We start from the raw sequence: 7203 nt of genomic DNA on the forward strand, positions 1-7203 counted from the left end.
CCCCCACACAAAAAAAAAAAAAAAAAAAAAAACGTTGTTAACACAGCATTTAAGTTTGGAATGTGTTTTATAATATTGCTTAAGAGAGTGTCACCTAGCGGAATTTTTCTGAATTCATCTTTATGGCTACAAGTAAAATATCGTTTTTTTTTTTGGTTGTTTTTTCGTCTGTCTTTTGTAAGAAACAACAATTCTTCAGTTGATTCAAAATCCCAAGGTATTACTATCAAGGACGTCCATTAAATGAGAAAGATAAATTCCAATGTCCTTTACCCAGCACTTGTAACCTTAGAAACGTGGTCGAGGATTTTGTTTACTGGCAGTGTGGTATCTTGATTTTCAATATATTTATTTATTTCCTCGCCTCGGATTTGAACCCGAGATTTGTCACCTGGCGAGTGTTCTACCAACCGACCCTAAAAGGTTAAACCCCCAGCATTTCTAATAGTCTACTTTTTAACAAATAAAATTACTACAGAAGCAGCAAGTAATGAAAGTGTGAACAGGTTTGTCGATCTTTCATACAAACTTATCACTCTCTTTAAACACTTCCATGGTAGATAGCTACAAGTTTGGTAATTTAAGTGGAATGTGATTGGTTTGTATCGAACTGGTCCTTCGGCAACATTCCGAACATTTTATCATTTTGTTGGATAGACCCGTACTGTTTTCACTGGCAAATATTTCGGAATAAACACGTAACAACAAAAATCACAATGTTCCCTTGATTTCAATAACTAATAAATAATATTTGCGAATCATAAATGAAAAATATTTAAATATATATAAATAACCACTTCAATTTGACATTCCATTTTTATAACTATATCATTCCAGAAAAGGACCACTTGAGGTGAACTAGGTGATTATAGATAAGGACCATATGAAGTGAATTAAGTGGTTGTAGATAAGGACCACATGAGGTGAATTGCGTAATTGTTCATAAAGACCACATGAGATAAATTGCGTAATTGTTTATAAGGGTCACATGAGGTAAACTATGTAATTGTTTATAAGGACCACATGAGGTGAACTACGTGATTGTTGATAAGAACCACATGAATTAAATGGTTGCAGGTAAGGGCCATATGAGGAGAACTACGTGATTGTTGATAAAAACCACATGAGGTGAACTACGTGATTGTTGATAAGGGCCACATGAGGTGAACTACGAGATTGTTGATAAGGGCCACATGAGGTGAACTACGAGATTGATGATAAGAACAACATGAAGTGAACTACGTGATTGAAAAAAGAATCACATGTTGTGAACTAAGTAATTAGGGATAAGGAGCTTATGTGCTAATCTACGTGATCACAATTAAGGCGTTTTGGGCGGTCTCCATTTACACGAAACATTTGTAGGCCAACTCTAACATCTTGAAGTCAAAACAGTGCAACAAAACTGCTTTAGAATCATTTTGACAAATAGTGAGATTAGTTTAGAATTTAACCTTCTACAGGTGCTCAAAGTACACCCATAAAGAATTTATTAAACGATTTTTCACCGCTTTTCTGAATCATGGCTAATATCCAGTTTAACCTGACTATATGTGCTCAAAGTAAACCCATAAATAATTTATTAAACGATTTTTCCCTGCTTTTCTGAATCATGGCTAATATCCAGTTTAACCTGACTATATGTGCTCAAAGTAAACCCATAAATAATTTATTAAACGTTTTTCCCTGCTTTTCTGAATCATGGCTAATATCCAGTTTAACCTGACTATATGTGCTCAAAGTACACCCATAAAGAATTTATTAAACGTTTTTTCCTGCTTTTCTGAATCATGGCTAATATCTAGTTTAACCTGACTATATGTGCTCAAAGTACACCCATAAAGATTTTAATAAACGTTTTTTTTCCTGCTTTTCTGAATCATGGCTAATATCCAGTTTAACCTGACTATATGTGCTCAAAGTACACCCATAAAGAATTTATTAAACGTTTTTTCCCTGCTTTTCTGAATCATGGCTAATATCCAGTTTAACCTGACTATATGTGCTCAAAGTACACCCATAAATAATTTATTAAACGTTTTTTTTTACCTGCTTTTCTGAATTATGGCTAATATCCAGTTTAACGAAACCAGATGCAACAAGAGTCTACAAACAAAGGCACTTTTAGAAAAACAAGACAATACTTAGCAATATTTACATTTTATAAGATGCAAGGATAACTGAGCCTCTGTATAAACTCAAAACTTTTTCTTTGTTTCAAGTAGATGGCGTAACTGAAAAGGAGAGCCACAAGTGAAAGAAAGCTTTGTTTAACTGAAAATCTATTGTTTGTTAGTGACATTGGAGTATCAATGAGTTTTATTGGAAGTGGTAACTTTAGCCTATAAGTTCTAAATTGAACTTTGACATCATTCTTGAGCAAGTTTCTACGGAAAAGATACAAAAAACAGGTCTAATTTGAAATCTTTTTAAGTCTTACAAAAAACAATTCAGGATGAAATTACAAACTGATGAATTACTGTATCCTTGCCATATTAAATTTGTTTCATTAATTATTGGGTCAATTTTTAATTTGTTTGTTTTAGAGGAGAACAACATCGGACCATTATCCACTGTGTCTACCGCGGGGATCGACCCCCGTATTTTAGCGAGATATATATATAGGTAGCTTGCTTCGATTAGAAGTGATTGATATTATATATTCATAAGCATTGGCTCATACTTAATTTGATTAAAGTTTCTGATTTTTTTTAAACTCAAATATTAGTATATGTACAGTACTGTTAAGAAAAGAGACCCAACAAGCAAAGGTTTGTTTGTTTTTTAATTTCGCGCAAAGCTACACGAGGGCTATCTGCGCTAGCGGTCCCTAATTTAGTAGTGTAACACTAGAGGGAAGGCAGCTAGTCATCACCACCCACCGCCAACTCTTGGGCTACTCTTTTTACCAACGAATAGTGGGATTGACCGTCACATTATAACGCCTCCACGGCTGAAAGGGCGAGCGTGTTTGGTGGGACGGGAATTCGAATCCGCGACCCTCAGATTGCGAGTCGAGCGCCTTATCCACCTGGCCATGCCGGGCACAAGCAAAGGACAGTTTTATCGTCATTCAGGTTTTGAGACTACTTGGTACTGCTTACGATTCTCATTTCTAAAATGACAGGTTTTTTGTTTCACACGACGACTTAAAAACGGAGACCGACTGCTTTCGACCTACCCAGTAAATCATTGTCAAAAACTACCCTCGTGCGAAAAAAAAAACTGTCATTTGTGATTTTACAGTTTCATCATGGCTATTTCAGATATTCTGCTGATCACTTCTGGCTTCTAACTTCTTGAGAACCGTAATTATGCAAACAGTACCACCTCAATGTGACAGAAATAGTCGTTTTCGTTATTTTTCTCTTGATAAGAGACTAAGATGTTAACAGACGAAGACAGGCTTAACTACTCATTGCTTGCACTTTTTCATTGAAACTGTACTGTGCTACAGCGAATTGATACATTAAATATGCATCCTCCGCTATCTATAAGAACACAAATATACACACTAACTTCCGTACAAATAAGACCAACAACGTTAACCGTAGTTCCCATATCGCTCCTTGTGAATCGGGTCTATTTCGGTAAAAGCAGGAGAAGGAGACATTGTATCCGTAAGGAACATACCACACTAAGTACGATATAATTTACACACCTGTCGTTATAGTACATGGAATATTAGGAGAGAGTCACATCTAGTAGCTGTGAACACGTAATTACTATATAATAGCATATCAAAGAGACTACTGGTAGAATTCATTTCAGGGATAACTATTCACAACCATCTACAGACAGTCATAAATAGATCTAAATAGGGTTTTAGAAGTCCATTACTTTGACTGGACTACTGGAAGTTAAATAAATCTAAATACGGTTTTCGAAGTCCATTACTTTGACTGGGCTACATGGAATTAAATAAATCTAAATACGGTTTTAGAAGTCCATTACTTTGACTGGGCTACCTGGAATTAAATAAATCTAAATACGGTTTTAGAAGTCCATTACTATGATTGGGCTACCTGTAATTAAATAAATCTAAATACGGTTTTCGAAGTCCATTACTTTGACTGGGCTACTTGAAGTTAAATAAATCTAAATACGGTTTTAGAAGTCCATTACTTTGACTCGGCTACCTGAAGTTAAATAAATCTAAATACGGTTTTCGAAGTCCATTACCTTAACTCGGCTACTTGAAGTTAATTAAAGTTTCGAAGTCCATTACTTTAACTCGGCTACTTGAAGTTAAATCTAAATACGGTTTTCGAACTTCGTCTCGTCAAGTTAAACACTCACATAGTATTAACAAGCTCTTTCTTCAGGACTGAACAGGGCGTGACCAAATGGTTAGCTTGTCAGACGTGGATCCCAGAGTACATGCTTCGTTGTCGCTAAAACATTCGGTCTTCTCACTTTGGGGCCATGGGTGCGTTATAAAAGTGACGGTCAAATCCCACTATTCGCTCAGATATGAGTTGGCTGCCTTTCCTTTAGTCTATCAGTTTAAAATTAAGGACGGCTACACAGACGACAGCCTTCGTGTAGCTATGTTAGAATATTCGAAAAAAAACTGCTGACGACTGAAAGTTTGATAAAATAACATAAGGACTTTTTAACACTTTCTTAACAAAATAGCGTAGACTAGTTTCTGAATATCTTTTGAAAATCATAAAAGCATCTTTGAAGACTATTTTGTATTGTTTACTTAAAGTGAGTGAAAAACCTAAATTTTCTAAACCACCTGAAATATTCGATGACGAGGAACCCACTTTGAGACTAATAATGGTTGGAGATGGCTTGAATGGGTAATGAAGAAAACCTTTAATATAAGTTTAACATAACAGCAAATGTACAACGTTTCGACAAGGTTTTGTTATCATCCAGCCATTATTATTCACCTGAAATATTATTGGTCTTACAACCAGAAACGTCATTAACAGCAGGGCACCCAACTGATGACGTAATGCGTTTTAATCATTATAGGTTTTTGTTTTTACTGATTTATGAGATTGAGTTCTTGAGTAATGAAGCACGTTATGCTAATATAATAATAAACTGGCAAACAACGATTTATAAACATAATAAAGTGAATTATGTTTGGGAGACATGCCACATACTTTAACGGAACATTGGTCTGTCTTCTTCAGTTGTTATACGAGGTTATTTGTTAATGTACTTGTTACTTTAAAAAAATATCAGAAGTTATTCATAAATAACATAGGTAGTTAAATCACATCAGTTAGGGAAATACGGACAACTGCCGTATCTTTACGGTGACAATGTCACGAGGTCACAGATACACAAATTTGAAGCAGATGTTCAATAAACGCATCGCCTTACCTTCCTTCTGATCTTCCAGAATGAATACACATACTCGCGCATGCGCATACATACTAGGCAGAATAACGAAGAGAGTGAGTGTGAACTAGAATCACTACCAGGTAATATATTTATATCAGAATGAATTTTATCAAAACCTGGATCCTGGAAGTGGTTTTGTGTCCCTACGCAGGATGACAAGCATTCCAGTACTTAATATTATAATAATAATAAAATTATAATAATAGTTAATATTACAAGGTTAATGTTATCATTCTAAGCTATAAATATAATATTTATTTACGAAATATGGGAAAGGCGTTTGCGAAACAACAACAATAACGCGGGGAAAAAAAAAGAGACTCAGTAGAACTGTCATTCGTTTGTCATTTCTCACTTCATCGTACAAGGCTTCAGTTTTCTTTTTCAACGTGTAAAGTGAAGGATTGTCATTTCACTCTTCTTCTGTACGCTGTTTCAGTTTTGGTAAGTTTTTCCTACTTAAAATTAAAACATTTTAGTGAGGTCAACCCTTGGTGATTCAGTGAACCGATCGACTTTTCTTCCAAAGTGTAAATATAATGCCAGTAAAGGTAGACCATTTTATCTGACGAGCATCAGGGAGGAATTTTACCTCGTTGTTTTAGTGTATCTCAATTTGAAGCAGTGAAAACTGAGTTTTGATCCGTAAACTAGCCCACAAAGATGTTCATCTATGAATTTAATGTATATAAATATGAAAAAATAATTACAATTTTAACGGAAAGTAAAGATTGTTGGTTATTTGTAGAATGGCTAAAAGTGATATTGGTTGGATTGATTTTAAAACGTGTTTGTGTACTTTTTATTGCAGAATTTATTTTGTGTTGGATACCTTATTTTGATACCTCTTATAGCAATTCTACGAATAACCAAAGATCTATACTTTTAATTAAAATTGTAATTTTTTTTCTATTTATTTGTTCAGCTTTTATATGTCCATGGAATGGACACACAGCATCTATAAACTTTCAGTATAGCCATATGTCTGATAGCTATAACTTTTACAGGAATTAAAACCACAATCACAAATTTATAATAGTTAATCCTTACTTTGGCCTACAGGTGAGTGTATAAAGATGCCAAAGTAGAGATTATATTATATAAATATGTGATTCTGGTTTTAATTCTTGTTTCATTACTTTTTCCAGCAGGATCCTTACTTCATTTTAAAGTTCATAATTTTTAATACTCTTGTTTGTTTCATTTATATGTTATACCTGTATTAAGTATATACTTTTCCTTGAGAAGCTGTCACGTGTCTATTCATCGATATGTAGCGCCACCTGTTGGGTTGAACTGGGTTGAAAAGATATTTAAGTACTTGGATGATATAGCTATCATTTATAAAACATCTGTATATATTTATCGAAATATCACAAGCAGATACCTACAAACCAGTCAAGTAAGCTGGATAAATTTTGTAACGATAGTACGAGCTGTCTAGGTGCAAGCCCCGCTGACGTGATCAGGTAGGTAGGATGAAAACATGTATCTGTGTGTGTTTCAATATATAAGTGTTATTTCTGTGAAAAGTTTTTAATGCGTAGAGTTTATTTCGTGCAATAATATTGATTTTAAATTATTTATATTATTAGTGATTTAGTCAGAATTTTGCTCCCTGATCATTTCGCTAACAATATGTTATTTTCAAACAGGTTCCTATGACAATACCTGGCCCGGCATGGCGAGGAGGTTAGGGCGCTCGACTCTCAAGCTGAGGGTCACGGGTTCGAATCCCCGTCACAGCAAACATGCTTGCCCTTTCAGCCGTGGGGGCGTTATAATGTGACGGTAAATCCCACTATTAGTTAGTAAAAGAGTAGCCCAAGAGTTAGCGGT

The sequence above is a fragment of the Limulus polyphemus genome, unplaced genomic scaffold, assembly GCF_000517525.1.
Source record: "Limulus polyphemus unplaced genomic scaffold, Limulus_polyphemus-2.1.2 Scaffold3383, whole genome shotgun sequence".
Taxonomy (NCBI): Eukaryota; Metazoa; Arthropoda; class Merostomata; order Xiphosura; family Limulidae; genus Limulus; species Limulus polyphemus.